The sequence below is a fragment of the Nicotiana sylvestris genome, chromosome 10 (genome assembly GCF_000393655.2).
Source record: "Nicotiana sylvestris chromosome 10, ASM39365v2, whole genome shotgun sequence".
Lineage (NCBI taxonomy): Eukaryota > Viridiplantae > Streptophyta > Magnoliopsida > Solanales > Solanaceae > Nicotiana > Nicotiana sylvestris.
In genome coordinates, this window is record NC_091066.1 from 76,256,522 (window position 1) to 76,279,317 (window position 22,796).

Below are 22,796 nucleotides of genomic sequence, written 5' to 3' on the forward strand. Positions count from 1 at the left end.
AACAGGCTATTAGAGCCCGTTTGGCCAAGCTGCCAAAATCTGTTTATTTTGAAAAATACGTTTTTTCAGAAGTACTTTTTTTAAAAGTACTTTTGAAACAAAACTGTTTGTGTTTGGCCAATTCCTTTAAGAAGTACTTTTTGCAACATTTGGTAAATAAATTGTGTTTGGCCAATCTTTCTAAAAAGTGCTTTTGAGTGTCAAATTACTAAAAAGAATAGTACCAAGGTCTTATAATTTTTTTTAAATAGAAAAATAAACTTAAATATTTATCGTAACAGACTTTTATTATTTTTTGCTTTATTTGATTAAAATATAAAGCATAAAGTAAACAAACATATTAAAGATTTAAAATTAATTTTACATATAGTATAATTATACCAAAGCATATGATATTATCTAGTATAATTACTTATTGTTATATGATGATTTGAATAATTAAAATAATATCATTCAGTATAAATTAGAAGTCTATCCACGAATTACTATATAAAATAATAAGTAAAGTCACTCACATGTGATAATATTTTTAAATAATTTTATCTCTACTTCTATCACACAACGCTTCCACGTTAGTGGAAGACTAGCCTCGCATTTCTAAAGGAATATCAGAAGGCTCGTCTCCTTCATCAATCTCTGCAGTAATGACTTTATTAACATAATAGTTGAATTCTGTATCGGTAGAAGAATGTCGTCGGATGAAATTATGTATAGCCATGATAGTTGTAACTAGATGATTCTGAGTGTCAAACTTGAAAGATGGTATTGAGCGTAATATATAAATACTTTTAAATATATAAAAAATCATAAAAGAAATAGTTAAGTGTCACGACCCTGGTTCGCCCTCCGTGAACCATCGTGACGGCATCTAGTCTCTACGACTAGGTAAGCCTAAATTGCAGAAGAAAACCAAAATTTTGCGAAAAGTAAAACAACTTTAAACAGTAATAAAGTAATAACAGTGTTTAAATGTGCCACTCGGCATACACCATATTCAACTCTCAATACCAAAACATAAATCCCAGACCCGGAAACTCACGAATCACAAGCTAAGATAAATACTACATAGCTCTAACTCCGGAATGTCTAATAAGAATACAAAAATACAGAAGAGCTAAATACTAAAAGAAGGAATAGAAAGGGACTTCTCAGTCTGCGAACGCGGCAGATGTACCTCGAAGTCTATAGAGTAGTCGCCTCCTTAAGGATGATAGGCCTGAGTAGAGGTACCTGGATCTGCACATGAAAAACATGCGCAGAAGGGGCATGAGTACATCACAGCGGTACTCAGTAAGTGCCAAGCCTAACCTCGGTTGGGTAGTGACGAGAAAGGTCAGGGCCCTACTGAGATTAAATAAATATAAAGATAACAAGATAAGATAAGCAGTACAATTAAGAATCTACAATAAGAATCTATATAGGATAATAAGAGTACAATAACAGAAATAGAGATGAAGGCAAATCACAAGGAAGTACCACTCATAACAAGGATGATAACCGGGGATCTCTTGGTATCCTCAATATATGCTAGGGGTCTCTTGGTATCCCGAGGATCTCTTGGTATCCTCAATATATGTTAGGGACCTCTTGGTATCCCGAGGATCTCTTAGAATCCTCAATATACGTGCCAGGAATCTCTTGGTATCCCGCACCTCAGTTCATATCATAAATATGTACAGGGGATCTCTCGGGATGCCGTCCCGTAGTCCCAAAGTAAAAACACACAGCAGCAACATAAGAATACCCAATTAAGTTAAATTTTGTACCAAGTAAACAGTTAATTCTAGCCTAACATGCTTCACGTAATGCAATTAAGGCAGTTGAAGCAAATAGGTAATTAAGTCAGCTAAACATGTTTTCTAAACTAGCAACATGCTAAATTCACAAGTAGAATAAAATAGGAAAAAGAACTCAGTTAAAATACTTAAGGAAAAATCAGATTTTCAACAATTAGCTCAAGTACGCGCTCGTCACCTCACGTACAAGGCATTTCAATTATCAAATATATCATATCCTAAGGGGAAGGTCACCCACACAAGGTTAGACAAGCCACTTACCTCGAACCGGCTCAAAATCAATTCGAAACTACGCTCTTGCCACGAGTACTTGACTCCAAATGGCCAAAATCTATTCAATTCAATTTCATAACGTAAATAACACTTCAAGTAACTGATTCTATAAAGAAATTCTAAGCTAATATGCAAAATTATGTAAAATAACCAAAATGTCCCTCGGGCCCACATCTCGGAATCAGGTAAAATTTATAGTTTCAGAATCCTCAAACTCTCACGAGTCTAACCATAGCAAAATTATCCAAATCCGATGTCAAATCCCCAATCAAAACTTAATTTCTTGGTCTAAGAACTTTTCCCCAATTTTCATACAAATTTTGAAATTAAAGGATGGATTCATATTTAGATTAATGGGTTACAAGAAAAAAGGAGTCTAGAATCATTACTCAATCGATATCTCTAAAAATCCCTCAAAATCTCGCTCAGATCCGAGCTCCCAAGCTTAAGTTTTGATAAAAATGGCTAAACCCTCGATTTTGAAATCTTATATCTGCCCAGGCGTGTTCTTCTTCGCGAACGCGAGGCTACTATCGCGAACGCGATGCACAAAAGTTCTACTGGCCAATTTCCTCTTTCACAAACGCGAGGTCCACTCGCAAATGCGTAGCTTACACTGGCAGACCCTACGCAAACGCGAGGACCATGTCACGAACGCGAAGACCAACGGGTCCTTACCTTCACGAACGCGGGACATCATTGCGAACGCGAAGCATATTTCAGCTGTTTCTCCCAAAGGCTCTACGCGAATGCGAGACCCCCTCGCGAATGCGATGAATGTTTTCTCTGCAACACAACAGTAGAAAATCTGCAATCTTTCCAACTCCAAAATTGGTCCGTTGAGCATCCGAAATACACCCGAGGCCCCCGAGACCTCAACCAAACATGCCAACCAATCCTAAAACATCACTCAAATTTGTTCCAACCTTCGGAACGGTCAAAACAACATCAAAACACATATTTTTCATCGGATTCAAGCCTAAGAATTCCAAAAACTCTAAAAATACGCTTTCGATCAAAAAGTCTATCAAACCTCGTCCGAATGACCTGAAATTTTGCACACACGTCACATTCAACACTACGAAGCTACTCCAACTTTCGGAATTCCATTCCGACCCTCTGATCAAAATCTCACTATCGGACCAGAAACTTCAAAAATTCAACTTTCGATATTTCAGGCCTAAATTAGCTACGGACCTCCAAAACACAATCAAAACACGCTCCTAACTCCAAAATCACTCAACGGAGCTAACAGAACCATCAGATTTCTATTCCGAGGCCGTCTTCATACTGTTCCGATTATGGCCAACTTTCCAACACTTAAGCTCTCATTTAGGGACTAAATGTCCCAAAACTCTCCGAAACTCAAAATCGAACATCCCGGCAAATCAAAATAGCAGAAATAAACTCGGGAAAAGTAGTTAATAGGGGATCGGGGCGTAAATTCTTAAGACGACCGGCCGGGTCATCACATTAAGTATGCTTAAATTCTAATTCTAAAAGAGTAACTAATTATTAACAACACATAATGTATAATTTATTTATTTAAAAAAAATTAAACTAAATACAAATTAATTATTACCTTACCTTGCTAACTTTGTCCCAAAATGCCAAGTGATCTATTGTGAGGCTGCCACTTGACTTAATGTGGATGCATTTTCTTCTTCTTTTGATAATATATAGATAGATTATGAAATGCAATTATAAATTTATTACTTATTTGTAGGTCATTTTCACAAATTAGATTTGATAATTATTTTAAAGATTCGGGAGCTAATAGCATATAATAGAAGAAATTATAAATGATTATTTGTAGGAAGAGAATTGATAATTTGCTTTAGTTTGAAAAAAGAAGATTTAGAAAGTTACAAGACATTACACAAAGAAAAAATCAAAAACAAGAAATGTCAATAAATTTTTTGAAAAGTTACAATATGATTCATATATATGATATCTTTAATTTTAATAGAATGGTAAAAACTAGAAACAAAAATAAAAATAAAAAACTTAAATTAATAAGGGATAATTTGAAAATTATAAATTTATGGTGAGGATAGTTTTGTCTTGAAGAAATTAATTTTCTACTTCTGCTTCTGCTTCTTGGAAGAAGCTAGAATTTTTTGCTTCTTCCCAAAAGTAGAAAAACTGCTTCTGCTGCTGGCCAAAAGTACTTCTCTGTATTGGCCAAACAACTCAATTTTTTTAAAAAGTACTTTTTTGGGAAAAAAAATACTTTTGGCATCCTAGAAGCTTGGCCAAACATGCTCTTACTGCAATTGAAGCACATTCTATCGTAAACTAAAAGGTTACTAATTCCAATACTTTTGTACTTTGTCATGATCGATTGGACATTCTGGATCAATTATGATGAGACGAATTATAGAAAACTCAAATAGGCATCCATAAAAGAATTTAAAGATTCCTTTAAATAATGAATTTTCTTGCACTTTTTGTTATCAAGGCAAGTTAATTATTAGACCATCACCAACAAAGGTTGGGGTTGAGTCTTCTGCGTTTATGGAACGTATACAAGGGGACATTTATAGACCTAGAGCCCGTTTGTATTGGCTTATTTTAATTACTTTTAAGCTAAAATAGCTTTTAAGCCATTTTATAGTGTTTGGATAAAGTAAAAAAAAAAGTGCTTTTAAGCACTTATTTTAAAGCTAAAATGATAAAAATAAGCCAAAAGGCAAACCCAAAAGCTAGGATTCCTAACTTATGGCTTTTGGATTAAAAGTCACTTACAACAAGCCCATCCAAACGGGCTCCTATTCATCCACCTAGTGGATCGTTTAGATATTTTATGGTCTTAATAGATGCATCTTCTAGATGATCTCATGTGTACCTATTGTCATCTTGCAACCTAGCATTTGTAAAATTAATGGCACAAATAATTTGATCACAAGCATAGTTCCCCGACAATCTAATTAAGTCTATTCGACTTGATAATGCTGCTGAGTTCTCATCTCAAATATTTAATGATTATTGCTTATTGATGGATAAAAGTGAAACATCTTGTAGTTTATATTCACACTCAAAATAGCCTTGTAGAGTCTTTGATTAAACGTCTGCAATTGATAACAAGCCTGTTACTCATGAAAATGAGGTTGCCTATTTCTGTCTGGGGTCATGCTATTTTGCATGCAGCAATGTCTCATTTAACTTAATATATCTTATTTAAAAAAATTTGGATACGCGTAGTAAATGTTCCTGTTGCACAGTCATATCGCACCAAGATGAGTCCCTAAGAAGGTTAGACATATATGTTGGGTTTGAATTATCCTCTATTATTCACTACCTCAAAATATTAATGCGAGATTTGTTCACTACTCGATTTGAAGATTGTCAATTAGATGAGATATTTTCCCAAAATTAGGGGGAGAAAATGGTGAGACAAAATGAATGATTTTGTGAAAAAATCTATCATTGTCGCATCTTGATCCACGTGCTTCTATTTGTGAAAAAGAGGTGCAAAAGATTATTTATTTTTACAGAAAATAGCAAATCAAATGACATGTATTTACGGATCTGAAAAAGATAACAAAATCACACATCCCTGTAGATAATATTTCAACCCGTATTGATGTCCCCGTTGGACAATCTTCTAATGTCATAACTAATGAGTCAAAAACACGCCTAAAGAGTGGTAGACCACTGGGCTCTAAGGATCTAAATCCTAGAAAAAGAAAAACAAATGATCAAGATGATACTATGAAAGAGTCTCATAAATAAATCCATGATTTAACCAATCTTGGGATTCATGAGAAAATCACTGAGCCTGAGACTCAAGAAAATAAAGAACCATCAATAAATCCAATCGATATTTACACAAATTTGAATCGACTGGATATAGTAGTGGATTATGTCTTTGAATATAATGTTGCATCTAGCATTATGCAAGAGAGTGGGTATCTTGAACCTCAATCTGTTGGAGAATGGTGACAAAGACATGATTGGCCAAAATAGCTGATAAGTAGGGATTTTGACTACTTATTAGTACCTTTTGCTCTTGTCTTAGTCCGAAAGTATCGAGTTGTATTCCCAAAACTAATAAAATTGTACAAATTGCAGGAATGCTAGAAGTTTGGTCTCCCATGATGAATTTTGACTCAAAAAGGAGTGTTTCGCAGCATAAGGCAATAAAGGGCTCGGAAGCATAAATGTGTGGTCCGCTGAAGGTATTCTGCGGCCGCAACCCAAGCCAAATAGCCCAACAGGGAGTTGTCAAATGTACGGACCGCACATGAATGTGCGACCGCATAAATGGTCTTGCACTGACTAATATTTTCAAGTTAAGAGAATGTGCAGAAGTCCAAATCTCGACGCCTTACAGAAGTGCGGACCGCACAAGAATTGTGTGGCCATAGAAGTTGCTTGGTAGTCGTAGTCAAGAAATGTGCGGTTGTAGAATCCGCCTTCACACTAATTGATGAAATTTGCGGCCACACATGGAATTGTGCGGTCGTAGAACCTACCGAGGGGCATTTTTGTCAGCGATTTTTACTCTAGTATAAATAGACGAGTCCCCAAAATTAGGTTAAGTTTGAATATTCAAAGCTGTTGTCGCCATTTATTTTTACTATTTTAGGAAATTTAGCTTATTTGTGTGTTTTAACATTAGATTTCATCATTTTAATCTTCCATTACGAGTTTAATTAGCTTTTCTTCTTTATTTTCTGCAATTTCCATTATGAGTAGTTAGATTTTTACTAGGGTTGTGACCCAACCCTAGTGTGTAAACCTTATGGGTATTTAATTTAGTGCTTGTTTATGATTGGGTGTTGATTATTTAGCTTAGTTCATGCTTCAATTTTAGAACTAATGGTTGCACACATTAATTCATGCCTATTTGACTTAGTCTCTACTTGAGAAAGAGGGACCTAGTCTAGGATAACTTGGCTAACAAGGAATTGGGTTAATTGAGAGATTGATTAACCTAATTAAAGGGTTCAAACTAGAGATAGTAAGGACCTGACTTGAGCTTATATCAATTGTTCTAAATAATACCCATTTGGACTTGAGAAAGACAAACTGGGCAAAATCACTCTCTTACCAAGAGGTATAGAGTGGGTAATGTAGAGTTGAGAGTTATAATACATCCCAATCAACAAAACAAGCATTAACGTCTTTATCCCATTAGGCAAACACCTAGGTTATGGTCACATCCCTAGGCCTTTAAACTATTTAGAAAACCCTCAAAAACATTTATCTCTAGTCTATTTTCTTTAGCTTGCATTCATTAGAGTAACGGTGGAAGTAAAAAAACAAAACTCTGTTGTGGAAATGCAATTTTAGGTAGTTCACTAGCTTTCTTCAAATATATACTCCTAACATCCCTCATAACTCCTAGTAGATTCGACCCCGACTCATAGTTGGGTAATTCTTATTGCATACGACTGTATCATATCTCTTATTGAGGTGTGTTGTGGACGTTATCAATGTTTGGCGCCGTTGTTGGGGAGTTAAAACGGTGTTAGCTATATATTTGGGTTTGTTTTTGGAATATCTTCTTTTTCATCCGTTGTTACTAACTTGTGTGAAACAATTTTAGGTACAATTATGGCAGCAAACAATGAATTCAGAAATATGCCTTTGGGGGATGTGAACGTCGACGATGAGCAAGTTGAGGAGGTTCCTCTTGAACCTCAAGCCAATAGAAGAGGCCGAGTGCCTCATGACAATGTCCCCGCTCCACCCCCACCTCTACCACGAGCAGCTCCACACCGGGTGTTACCCAATGAAGGATAAGCTAGTGCAATAGTCCCTCCCGGTATTAGGATGGGCAACTTTCAAATCACCAATGTGATGCTCACTTTTCTAGAGCAACGGGGTTTCTTTACCGGTGCTCCTAGGCAAAATGCGTACAAAAAATTTGAAGAAGTTTGTGGATACTTGTTGGGGGATCAAACAAATAAATGTCTCAGAGGATGCATTAAGGCTAAGTCTTTTTCCCTTCTCTTTACGGGGGAAAGCTTTAGATTACTTGGAATGATTATTGAACCATTCCACTTACACTTAGGATGAGTTGGCGGAAAAATTTATTACTAAGTTCTTCTCTCTTGGGCACGTGGCTACACTTCGAGGTGAGATTTTGGCATTTAAGCAAGAGTTGAATGAACCACTACACGAGATATGGGAGCGATATAGAACAATGGTTAAGGAATGTCCCCACAACGATATGAGGGAAAATATGATTCAACAAACTTTTTATCGTGGGATTAACACAACCAGACAATGTGTAGTGAATAACATTGCTGGTGGGAACTTTATGACAACACCTTATGCGGACGTGTGTGAGATTTTGGATGAAATAGCGGAAACATCATAAGCGTGGCAATCCCGGGCCAATATTTCACAAGGCGATCCGAACATGATCCACCTTCACAAAGAGTTGCATGACCATGGGCAAGCCATTGCCGAATTGACTACCACCATGAATCAACTAGCAAAGGCTCAACTTCATCAAGCACAAAATACTAAGCAAGTCAATGCCATGGAAGGGGTGAACATGATGGTAAACAAGAGAAGGACTAAGGGTCCACAAGTGCAAAATCAAGTGGAGAATTATGTACAAGAGGATAGTGGTTTTGATCAAGATGATTCCTATAATGAATAAGAAGGGAGGTGCAATATGTGAACAACTTTCAAGGGCAAAGAAATAACTTCCAAGGCCCAAACCAACAATAATGGCGACCTTAAAACAATCAAGGCAATTGGAATTCTAACAATCAAGGAAATTGGAGTGGTGGCAACAATCAAGAAAATTGGCATAACAACAACAATCAAGAAAATTGGAATGGAAATAATCAATGAAATTGGGGGGGGGGTAACAATAAAGGCAATTGGGGGTCGGGTTTTCAAATGCCCCTGATGTATCAACAATCGAATAACCCACCTCCTTATCCTTTCCATGGTCCAAGTTCTTCAACCAATGAGATGGGCGCGTATTGAGAATATGTTCAAGCAAATGATGGAAAAGAATGTTGATTCAGATGCGCAACTTGCCTCACACAACACATCAATTCGCAACTTAGAAGTTCAAATGGGGAAAATCTCTCAAGCTCTTAATTCTCATCCTAAGAGGGCACTACCAAGTGACAGAGTAGTAAACCCAAAGGGTGGAAACAACACAGGACATGCCATGGCTGTTAGTACAAGAAGTGGAAGAGGTGGGAATGCACCCACCTCAAGTCAAAGGAAATTTGTGGATGATGAGCAAGAGGTGCAAGAAGAAGAGGTCCCAAACAATATGGTGCAATCAAATGATGAAGTTTGGATTGATATTGGTGATAGTATGGAAGAGATTCAAGAGGAGGTGAACCCATCTAGGGATCATATTATTGACATACCGGAGCCGGTAGTGCAAAAAGCTAAGGCGCAATTGCCTAAGCCTCCACCTCCATACCCTCAAAGACTTGCCAAGCAAAATGGTGAGAATCAATTCAAGAAGTTTATTCAAATGATGAAGAGTCGCTCAATCAATGTGCCATCAGTTGAAGCTTTGGAGCAAATGCCCGGTTATGCGGAGTTTATGAAGGATCTTGTGATAATGAAGCAGTCAATGAATTTTGAAACCATCAAAGTCACTCATCAAGTGAGTGAAATTGTGTATTCAATGGCTCATAAGTTAGAGGATCTCGATGCTTTCACCATTCCTTGTACAATTGGAAGTGCTGAGTTTGCTAAAGCTCTTTGTGATCTTGGGGCAAGTATCAATTTGATGCCCTATTCGGTTTTCAAGACTTTGGGAATTGAAAAACCAAGACCCACCTCTATGAGATTGCAAATGGCCGATTGTACTATGAAAAGACCTTTGGGAGTGATTGAAGATGTCTTGGTTCGTGTTGATAAATTCATTCTTCCGACGGATTTTGTCATTCTAGATTGTGAAGTTGATTATGAGGTGCCGATTATTCTTGGAATACCTTTCCTTTCTATGGGGAAGGCTCTTTGTGATGTTGAAGCCGGAGAACTTACCTTGCGGGTTGGTGATGAAAAGTGATTTTTCATGTGTGTAAGTCCATGCGACAACCAAATAGAAATGATGTATGTTCGTTTGTGGACTTGGTGACCGATGTTATTATTGATGAAACAAGTACTATGATCAATGTTGGTGATATTTCGGAGGCCGTACAACTATTCACATCGAAAATTGTCCTTGGATCTTGAAAATAGGATAACTCCTCCTACAAAGCCTTCTATTGAAGAGCCTCCTACCTTGGAGTTGAAGCCATTGCCTCCACATCTTCGGTATGAATTTCTTGGTCCTTGTTCTACTTTACAGGTTATTCTTTCCTCTTGTTTTGACTAATGTGCATGTAGATTCCACTTTGATGGTGCTACAAAAGAGGAAGAAGGCTATTGGGTGAACCTTGGCGGATATTCGGGGGATAAGCCCCGCATTTTGTATGCATAAGATTAACTTGGATGATGGAACCAAACCATCTATTGAACATCAAAGGAGACTCAATGAGACTATATAAAAAGTTGTCAAAAAGGAAATTATCAAGTGGTGGATGCCAGGGTTGTCTAGCCTATCTCCGATAGTTCATGGACTTCTCCGATTTAATGTGTCCCGAAGAAGGGGGCATGATGGTGGTCACCAATGACAAGAATGAGTTGATTCCTACAAGAATGGTGACTGATTGGAGAGTGTGCATATACTATCGCAAGCTCAACAAAGCCACAAGGAAGGATCACTTTCCACTTCATTTCTTAGATCAAATGCTTGATAGATTGGCCGTCCGTGCTTTCTATTACTTTCTTGATGGTTATTCGGGCTACAACCAAATTCTTATTACTCCGGAAGATCAAGACAAAACAATTTTTACATGTCCCTACGATACTTTTTCTTTCAAGCGGATACCATTTGGCTTGTGGAATGGACTGATGACTTTTCAAAGGTGTATGATGGCTATTTTTATGGACATGGTAGAGGACTACCTTGAAGTCTTCATGGATGACTTCTTGGTGGTTGGAGATTCTTTTGATGATTGTCATGCAAATTTGGATAAAGTGTTGGTAAGATGTGAAGAAACAAATTTGGTGCTCAATTGGGAGAAATGTCATTTCATAGTTGAGAAAGGCATTGTCCTTGGCCACAAAATCTCAAAAAATGGAATTGAAGTTGACAAGGCAAAGATTGAGGTGATTTCTAAACTTCCACCTCCAACTTCGGTGAAGGGTGTGCGGAGTTTCTTAAGCCACGCGGGATTTTGCAGGCGTTTCATCAAAGATTTCTCTAAGGTGGTGAACTCATTGTGCAAGCTTCTTGGGAAGGATGCTAAGTTTAACTTCAATGATGATTGCATGAGAGCTTTGAAATTTTTAAAGTTCAAGTTGACAACTACTCCCATCATCACCGTTCCAAATTGGAGTGTCCTTTTTGAACTCATGTACGATGCAAGTGACGTAGTGGTTGGGGCTGTTTTGGGGCAACACATCAACAAGATTGTTCATCCGATCTATTATGCTAGTAATACCATGAATAGTGCTCAAGTCAACTATGCTGTTACAGAGAAAGAGCTCCTTGCCATTGTGTTTGGAATTAAGAAGTTCCGCCATACTTGATGGGTGTAAAAGTCATTGTCCACACGGATCATGCGGCACTACGTTATCTTATGAGCAAGAAGGACTCCAAAGCTCGGTTGATGAGATGGGTACTTTTTTTGCAAGAGTTTGATATTGACATCTAAGATAGAAAAAGGGAGTGAAAATCAAGTAGCGGACCACTTGTCTTGTTCGGAGGAGGGGAGACCACATGATGGCCTTGAAATCAATGACTCATTCAGCGATGAGCAACTCTTTGCTATTTCAATGAAGGAGGTGCCATGGTTTACGGATCTAGCAAATTTTCTTGTGTGTAGAATCATTCCGGATGAGTTCTCTTTAAATCAAAGGAAGAAGCTCAAATGGGATTGTCAAGATTATTATTGGGATGAACCATACCTCTTCTGAATTTGTACAGAATGGGTTATTAGAAGATTTATACTAGAAAAAGAGCAAGGTGAAAGGCTTGTCATTCTTCGCCATATAGTGGTCATCATGGTGAGCAAGAACGACAACCAAAGTGCTTAGTCGTAGTTTCTATCGGACCACTCTTTATAAGGATGCAAGTGAGTTAGTGAAAAATGTTGTCACGACCCCAAATGCCCCGGTCGTGATGACGCTTATCACAGTACTAGGCAAGCCAACCAAATATTTACCGCAACAAAATCTTTTATAAAAATTATTTTCTAGTATCGAATAAGTCTCAATTTCGTCATATGAAATAGATGAGTAAAATAGAATATGCGAAAAAACCAGTACAGAATACCAACACAGCCTAACAATCTAATGTCACTAGTCAAGAGCCTCTAAATACAACTCAAACTGACTGAATAATACATCATAAGTCTAAAATAGCAGAATACTAAGATAGGAAAGAGGAAAGCAGGGCTGCGAACGCCGTGCAACTACCTTGCAGTCTCTGATAAAGCTCTCAAAGTGCTGGAAACTCTCACTTTGCTTCTCGGGCACTTGAATCTGCACACAAGGTGCAGGGAGTAATGTGAGTACGCCAACTCAGTAAGTAACTAAAGTAAATAAGGTCTGAGTGCAGTGACGAGCAATTTAAACCATATAAGAGTTTTCAATAGAAATATCAAATCAAAACCAATAGTGCCATAGTCAGTTATCTCATAAAAACTTCAGTTTCAGTTAAAATACTTTGAAATAATTTATTCAACATTTTTCAACAGAGGCTCAGTATAAAAGAAGAGTGAAAACAACAAAAGTCATAAACAAGCCTCTTGGGCCAGATATCACTCATAAATATAGCCCCTCGGGCAATTCTCTCAGTCACTCGTGACTCAGCTCTTGTCAAACAGTACTCACACTCAGCACTCCGGCTCAATAATAACTCATACTATTAATAATCACAATAACCACTGCGACGTGTAGCCCGATCCATAGTTTATAGTCGACTACGCTCACTGGGGGTGTACAGACTCCGGATGGGCTCCTACAACCCAAGCGTCATTGTCACACCTCCTTTTTCCATACCCGAGAGGGTACAAGAGAGTTTTTTCCAATTGCAGGACAATTGAAACGGGATTTGTTTAATTATTTCAGAGTCGCCACTTGGGAGATTTTAGGGTGTCCCAAGTCACCAATTTAATCCCGAATCGAGGAAAAGAATGACTCCATATTGCAGTCCGCGTACCAGAAATCCGGATAAGGAATTCTGTTAACCCGAGAGAAGGTGTTAGGCATTCCCGAGTTCCGTGGTTTTAGCACGGTCGCTCAACTGTTATATTCGGCTTGATTATCTGATTTTATACAAATATGAACTTATGTGCAAATTTTAACTTTTTACCGCTTTCATAATTATTATTATTATTTTTTTTATAAGGAATTGCAACGTTGTGAAAACATATCTCGAACCACGTTACATCAATGCACCCGTGGTTATCGACATATCTCGACTCGGTTGAGATTTGGATTTGGGTCACATAAATGTGCACCCGAATTAAGGAAAATAAATTATTAAAGGCACGCCTAAAGCAACTAGCGTATTGTTATTTTGGGGAAGGCCGTAAAATTCGCTAAAACGGCCTGTCCCGAATTCTAAGTATTTTAATATATACATTTAGAGGGCCCCGCAGCTTGTGCATTTTTTTTGTTTGTCGAGGCTCGTCTCATTCATTAAAAAAAATTTGCAACGTCACGGAAATGCATCTCAAATCACGTCACAATCAATGTACCCGTGATTAGAGACACATTTCGATCCCGTTGAGATTTGGATTTGGGTCACATAAATGTGCACCCGAGTTTAAGGAGATAACATTATTAAATACGCGCCTAAAGCGACTAGCGTGTCATTATTCTGGGAAAGGCCGTGAAATTTTGCTAAAACGGTCCATCCCGAAGCCTAAGCAATTCTAAAGCAAATATTTACTGAGGGCCCCGCAATTTCGTATTTTTATTTGGCGAGGCTCATCTCATTTTTATTTTTTAAAGGATATCTTAAAGCGACTACATTCTTCTATTTTTGTCCGTCTCTAGAATGAAAGAGAAAAAAAGATCCTAGTCCCATTACATACTTAAAGTTGTTATGGTCGAACTCCAAACAAAAGACAAAATTTATGAGATTCCAAATGCAAGGGCACGTATGGGCCATCCGTTTGCCCAATTGTGTGCTTGAGTCCAATGCGTAGGGTATTATACTGGACTTGGGCTGCCCTTATTCCGATATTAGCCTAATTGCTTATTTCTACGCCTATTCGTGAGTTTGCAAAGCTGACAGATAAAAATGATACCATTTTATTTAACAGTCTGTTGTAAGTTTAAAATAGGCGATCTGTTGTCATGAAAGGACTTTAAGATCAAGTTTTAATCCTAATTCGAACCGTTTGCATGCTGAGATTAGACTGTCCTGATAATTAGAAATCCATTTACCCAACTCTAGTTTAACATGCATCTTTATAACAAATTGAAGTAAGCAGGGTGCTTTCTAACATTATATCCTTCTTTTAACTAAGGACCTACATAGGGAGTTCACAAGCTAAATAACGGCATATATAAAAGACGGTCTAATTATACAGCTCCTTGGCAGGATTTACATATCAATGATACACAAAAGGGCTCAAGTACAATTAATAAAACAACTAAATTCAATTTATAACTTCGAATTCTTCATGTGTGTATTCATGCTTCAAATGTCAACTTCAAACATGGAATTACATCGACTTAGTATGTGTACCTGGATTCAGTCAACAAGAACAAGAAGAAGAGGAAGAATATCAGCAGTAGGCAACCAAGCAACAGTAAAACAACAGTGCAAACAGCAACAATGCAACCTCTAGCTCAAGAACACCCAACAGCAGTTCAATAACGATAACTCGCAGGTGGTCGAGCACCACAAAACAAACCCAGAAACAGAGTAGCAAACCAGCATAAAAACCCAGAATACTCAATGCAATAGCAACAACAGTTCAATAATCATAAAAGCTCGGCAAATAACCAACAACAACTTCAAATAGCAATAAGACCAGAACCAGTTAGCAGCATATAGAAGCCCAGAATAGTAGTAATCCCGCAAAGAAAATCAGAATATCCTAGTGGAATAGTAACAGCCCAACTAGAATAACTGACTTGGCAAAGACAGCTTGACCAACTTAATATCTTATGCAGTTTTCAGACAGTGTTTAGTTACAGTGTTCTGTAATTTTCTTTCTGTTTGTTTTCTTTCAGTTTTTCCAACCTAAAACTGTCCAGTCAGCCCTTAGCCAAAAATAGCCCTATTTATAATCTGAAAGAGACCCCCCTAAGGTCTGCCTAGAACTTCACAGCCTCCAGGTCTGCCCATACCCTTCACTTCCCATGCCTAAGCATGCTCTTGATGCAAGTCATTTGGTTCCCCATGCTTGGCCTATTGCTCTAATCAAGAGTCATGGGTTCATTTAAGTATTCATTTTAAACTCCCATGCTCTTATGTTTTGTCCCCACTAATACTAGATTAATAGTATTTTTTGTTTAAACAATTGATAGCCCGTTAATCCTGAACATTTAATCAGCCTTTGCCCAACCAAAATTACCCAACAGACCCTTGATCATTACTGCCTTGCCCCCCTTTTCCATTCTATTGAATCTCCCAGTTATAACCATTTGAGAACTAGTTCGAACCCCCACATCTAACAAACCATAACCTATATAATCAGTCCAACACAACCATTCAACAAAATCAGCCAGTAAGAGTCAAGTCGTTGCCATTTAATACTGCAAAACAAACGACAACATGTGTCGAGTCGACTTCGCGAGTTATAACGTATACTAATTAGTCGCTAATCAACTAGAATCAAAACAGAACAACTGAGTGATTCAGGCATTTTTCGGACAAAATGGAACTTACGAAACTTAATTATTTGACGACGTTACTCAGGTCGACTATACGGACTATTACACCTAACAAACAATCGACAAACAACATAGACTAAACAGGGCACCAAATTATTTCCATATTCGGGATATTTAACATGGAGTTTACGAAACTAGTCGACAATATCAATCGAAGCGAATAGACATCTCATAACATATACTTAACACTGAAGGAAAAGAAATCGACCAAATAAAAGGGTCTTTGAAGATGGGGGGATTGGCAGAAAATAATCAAAAATCCAGAAACAAATCTACGAACATATGAATAACACATAGACAGAAGGAAAGAAAAGAAAAATAAACCGTAAGCTTACCTCAAAACGAACCAGGTTTGGCTTTTAGGGTTCTTGAACTCAGATTTGGGGTTCGAAGAGTTCTGCTTATATTTGACCGGAACCAAAGTTGATTAGGGTATGAGGGATGTCAGGGGAGTGACTAGGGTGAATTTGGGACTCATCCGGTGACTTAGGGTTTAGGCTCGAACCTTCGAATGATTATTCGAGACGTTCCAGGAAGATTCGAGCCAAACTATTACCAGATCGGGGTTGAGGGTGGTCTTGTGTCTTAAGGGTGTTAGTCTGGTGGTCATCGGCGTTGTTGCCGCCGGGTTCAGGTGAAAGGGGAGCTATGGCAGCTGCTAGGGTTCAGGGTATTTTGGGGTCCTTTCTGAGAGAGACGAAGGAACGGGGTGGGGGCTTGGATAGGGGGGCAGGGTAAAAAGGTTAGGTTTATATACGGATTAAGGGTTTAGATCCTGGCCGTTGGATCAAGTGAGATCGATGGCCAGGATCTATTCATTCAGGAGGGACGACGTCGTTTGGGTGTGATGGTGGGTGAGACAGGGTAGGGGAATGGATCGGGTCAGATTAACGGGCCTAGGGGAGGGCCTGGATCCGTTGGATCAATGGGGTTGGACGGCTCAGATCAAACGCCTTGAAACAGCGTCGTTGTGGTTAAATGAGCGGCCTGATCGAGACCGTTCATTTGAATCACATCAACGGATCAAAACAAGGACACCGATACGGCGTCGTTTGGGGGCCGTGCTTGGGCAGCCTGGGTTGGGCTGTGTCTGTTTTGGTTTTGGGCCTAATTTTGGTCTTAAATTTGAGCCCAAATCCGGATTTTCCTCCAATTAAAACCCTTTTCTTTTCCTTCTTTTAATTTCTAATTTAACAAAATTCCTAACTAAGTTGTAAAATCAAAAGTAAAACTTATACAAATATTGATTATTACTTAAACAAACAATTATCACACACATTAATCATTAAAATAAAATAAAATCACTTAATAACAACAAATAGAATAAAAGATGCATATTTTTGTGATTTTCCTTAAAACCAAATTAAAGTTTAATTAATTCCTAAATGCACAATTCAATCGTAAATGCGCATGTGACACATATTTTTTGTATTCTTAACTATAGCAAGGTGAGCATTTACGGATAGAACAATTATTAAAATGTCACGCAGATTCTCAAAATTGTACCCGAAGGTAACCTTTTTTTTTTATTTTTTTTGAGTTTTTTTTGGGAGTAATTCTCATACAGAGCAAAAAATCACGTGCTTACAGTCATATTGCTACGACGCGCAACCCGATCCAATATATATCACTACGGCGTGTAGCCCAATCCATATGTATATCACTGCGGCGTGCAGCTCGATCCATAATAAATATATAATCCTCACCATTAGGTCCTAAACCTCTCTAAGTCAATACCCTCACGGCCACTCGAGCATATTAGTGAAAAATCAGGGAACTCAGCCCAAACAGTTTTCATATATTAAGAAATAGAGTGATGAACCAGTTTTAAACAATAAATAGGTAAAACATAACCGAGGATATGCTTTCAAATCAAAACAGAGTGAGGAAAGTAGTAAAAATACCCCTAAGGGTCTAAACAGGTCGGCACAAGGCCCTAAACACGGCGTACAACCCAACACATAGTATCAATCTCTAAAACACGGAATATCATAAGATTTTAAGTCAAAATACGCGGCTTAATAGTCTCTACGGGACGGACCAAGTCGCAATCCCTACCGGTGCACGCCCACACGCTCGTCACCTAGCATGTGCGCCACCTCATTTACCAAAACAATACAAAATACCGGGGTTTCATACCCTTAGGTCCAGATTTACAATGGTTACTTACCTCAAAATGGATGAATTACTGCACTGCGATGCCCTTGCCTCTCAACTCGGCCTCAACTCGCGTCGAATCTATCCAAAATCAGAATCATGACGTCAAAATATGCTAAGGGAATGAAGCCCATGCGAAAATAATAAAATTACAACACAAATCCCAAAATTGGCCAAACCTGACCCCCGGGCTCACATCTCGAAATCCGATAAAAATTACATCAATAAACTCCTTATCCTCCCACGAGTTCATACATACCAATAATACCAAAATCCGACCACAGATTACCCCTCAAATCCCTAGATTAAGGTCTCCAATTTCCAAGCCCTAAACCCCCAATTTTGCTACTATTTTCCATATATTTCAAGCTTAATCAGTTAAAAACCATCATAGAAACAAGTTTAGGGTCCAAAAACCTTACCTTCACGAAATCCCTTTGAAATCCCTCTTCAATTTGCTCCCTCAAGCTCAAACCCGTTTGAGAAAATGATGAAATAACCAAAATTCGCGAAGGAAACCTTATATACTTTTTGGCCTAGGGTTTTCGCACATGCGACCCATTTTCCGCACCTATGAAGCCGCTTCTGCGGTCAGACGTCCGCTTCTGTGGTTTCCACTTAAACCCTAAAAAACCGCACCTGTGCATAAACTACAACACCTGCGGTCTCGCAGGTGCGACCCAACTTCCGCACCTGCGCCTTCAGCTCTTCACACCCAATTTTGCATCTGCGGCTAATAGTCCACTTCTGAGGTCCCATACCTATGGTCCCCAAGCCGCAGGTGCGGTTATGACAGGAACTTCAGCAGCTTCAGCTGCAAATTTCCAACTCCAAACTTCTCGTCAACCACCTGAAATCATCCCGAGGCCCCCGAGACCTCAACCAAAAGCACGAACAAGTCATATACCACTATCCAAACTTATACCAAACTTTGAATTACCTAAAACAACATCAAATCAATGAAATAACATCAGATTCAAGCCTAAGGTTCCAAAAACTTCCGAATTCCGCTTTTGATCAAAAAGTCTATCAAACCTTGACCGAATGACCTGAAATTTTGCACACACGTCATAAATGACACAACGGACCTAGTGCAACTTCTGAAATTCCATTCCGACCCCTATATCAAAATCTCCACTATCAACCGGAAAACGCCAAAAATCCATTTTCACCAATTCAAGCCTAAATCTATTCTGGACCTCCAAAACACATTCCGATCATGCTCCTAAGTCCCAAATTACCTCCTGAACTATCTAAATCATCGGAATTCACATCTGAGCCCTTTTTCACATAAGTCAATATCCGGTTGACTTTTCCAACCTAAGCTTACTCAAAAGAGATTAAGTGTCTCATTCCTTTCCAAAACTTCTCCGAACCCGAACCAACCAACCTGATATCACATAATACAGCCAAACAAGATAATAAGAAGCAGAAATAGGGAAAACAGAGTGGTAACTCATGAAACGACCAGTCGGGTTGTTACAGAAAAATAACCGGTGTAATCTCAAAGAAAAATGAAATGCCTCTCACTACCATTTTGGAGATTGATATTTTTAATATGTGGTATTGACTTCATGGGTCCTTTTGTGAGTTCTTGTGGAAAGACCTACATCTTGGTCGCGGTGGATTATGTGTCCAAATGGGTTGAACTCATTTTCTCTAACCAATAATAAGGCAAGAAGTGTGGTGGCGTTCTTGAAGAAGAATATTTTCACAAGGTTTGGTACTCCACGGGCTATTATAAGCGATGAAGGGTCACATTTTTGCAAAAAAGCTTTCAAAACTTTACTTAGCAAGTATGGTGTTACGCACAAAGTCACAACTCCCTATCATCCACAAGCTAGCGGTCAAGTGAAAGTCTCCAACCAGGAGATAAAGAGTATTTTATCCAAAATAGTGAATGCTAATCGAACGGATTGGTTTAAGAAGCTTGATGATTCATAATAGGCTTATCGGACAGCTTACAAAACACCTATCGAAATGTCACCATACCGGTTGGTATTTGGTAAAGCTTGTCACCTTCTACTGGAACTTGAGCACAAGGCCATGTGGGCTTTAAAGAAGTTGAATCTTGATTGGGATGTAGCCGCTAACTTGAGGGTTGCAGATTTGGACGAATTGGATGAGTTCCAGTACCATGCTTATGCAAGTTCGTCCTTGTACAAAAAAAAAATATTTTCATGATAAATACATTTGGAACAAAGAGTTCAAGGTGAGCGATCTTGTATTGTTGTTTAAGTCAAGGTTGAGGAGATTTCCCGGGAAGCTAAAGTCTAAATGGAGTGGTCCTTTTGAAATTGTGGGTGTAACACCTTTTGGTGAATTAGACTTGAAGAACAAAAACAATGAAATATTCTAAGTCAATGGTCACCGGGTAAAGCAATACTTGGGAAAATTTGGAGATAGCCATGTCGTGGCAGTCATTCATTTCAATTGATGGTATTCTACGTCATACCGCGATGTTAAATCCGGTGCTTCTTGGGAGGCAACCCATGTTTCTTTTCCTTTTCCATTTTGTAGTTAGGTGTTGTTGTTATTCTAACTTGATTTGAAGTGTGCTACATGCTGAGTGTGACTTACAGGAATTGTGGACAAAAATCGGGCTAAGTGTTGCAAAAATTACGGATCGTAGTTGATTTGTGCGGACCACACATTTTTGGGTGCTCAATTAGCTTGCGGACTGCACAAATGAGAGGTTGAAAATACCAACTCTCTGAAGTTTATCCTGTCAGAGAAGAGGTCGATGTGTGACTGCATGAGAAATCTATGACCGCATAGGAAATTTGTGGCCGCACACGAAATTGTGCGGACCGCAAATGAGATGGTGTGATAAGGCCCCCAGGTAATAGAGTGTGAACCATACATGAAAATGTGAAGCCGTGATCGACCTTATTCCCCTTAGCAAACAACTATATAAATAGAGGAATATGGCCTATTGTTACGTTTTTTCACCATTTGAACGAAAACAATTGGTGCTCTGTTAGAATTTCTTGGTGATTCTATTTGTCCACACACATAGCCAACCTGATCATTCACTCATTACACTCATTCATCTGGTATGCTTCAACGTCATGTTAATTTTTTTATTTTAGTTTAATTTGTAGATTTTTAGTTCCTTTTAGACCATTTGTCATTAGAATTCAATTGTGCATCCATATGGCAAAAAATCTGAACTTTGTTAACTAATACATGCTCTATGGGGACTAGGTTAGCATATTTACATGTTTCTATGATGTTTCCACGTCAATTTGTGCATGAAATTGAAAAAAATTAGATAGAAAAAAATTGATATGTACGTAACTTTATCTACGGCTGCACTTGAATTGTGCGGTTTGCAAATACTGATTTTAGGGAACCATAGTGAAAGAAGGGATCTACATCCGCAAGTTAAAATGTGTGGACCGCAGAATTCCCATCGTGGCCTCAGAACAACCCATTTACTATCATCATAGAGTCCATACTTTTTGACTCCAATGTGCGGCTGCATGTCTAATTGTGCGGACCACAGAAATCATGTTGTGGCTGCACATTGACCAATTCTTTGTCATAAGAGAGTTGGCATTTCTAGGTCTCAGATGTGCGATCACAAATGAAATTGTGCAGACCACACTTCACTTTTGTGGCCGCAAAACAAAAATGTGCGTTCCGCAAGTCTTCATCTGCGACTACAAGAAAATTGTGCGTACCGCAGATCTTATTTCTTGCAAGCATGCTTTGACGGTGTACCCTTACTGTGTCTTCTAGTTTATATCTTACTTACATGTCTCTTGTGTATGTTTGAATACTGAATTGCAACTAACAATCACCTTTTCTTGATACAGACAATGGTTCGATCTAGGGGACGAGGCGACACTTCTAAAGGGAGGGGTGAACCTTCTCAGGGACGAGGCAAGATGGTCTTACCTCTTTGCCAACAAAATGAAATTAGAAAGAAGACAACAACCCGGAGAGGGAGAGGGAGAGGTGCAAACCTCTCCGAGATGAGCTCATATGTCCCGTCTAGGGAAGTATCAGACAGTAACTCAACCTCTGTTCAGGAGCAGCCGACCGTACAATTAAGGCCACAAGGGAGATACCAACTTAGGGACAAGTCGTCCTTATCTCATAGCACTTCCGAGGGATCAGAAAGTGCTAGTCAGGCTTCTAAGCCATCGGCTACACCAGTCCTTGAGGCACAGGATGAACCAGTTCAAAATATCTCAGATGATGGCAAAGGGGGAGATGCCACAATTGCCGGGCTTGAAAGAACAAAGAAGAGAGAGGTTTGGGAGGACCGTTTCCTCAACCTAGCTGCTTTCACTAGCTTCTTTACATGGTGGCTAATGAGGTCGCTAACCCTTGAGCGACAGTTCCTATTGACAGATTTGGAGAGGTACAACCCAACCATGTTGAGATAGTTTAAGGCACGCAAGGGGTGGATGTGGTTCACTTAGAGTGTAGTGGACACCAAAGAGTACCTGGTCCGTGAATTCTATGCCAATATGGCTCACATCTAGGGGGGGGGGAGTAACCAAAGTATGTGACCTAAAAGTGAGGTTTGATCAGCATACGCTCAATGCGTGCTTGGGGTTTAATGATGTTGAGCTGAAGGAATACTTGGATAAGTGTGCAATGGGGGACGAGGTCCGACCTTGGTTAGCGGAGATTCTAGCACACCAGGGCCACCACCAC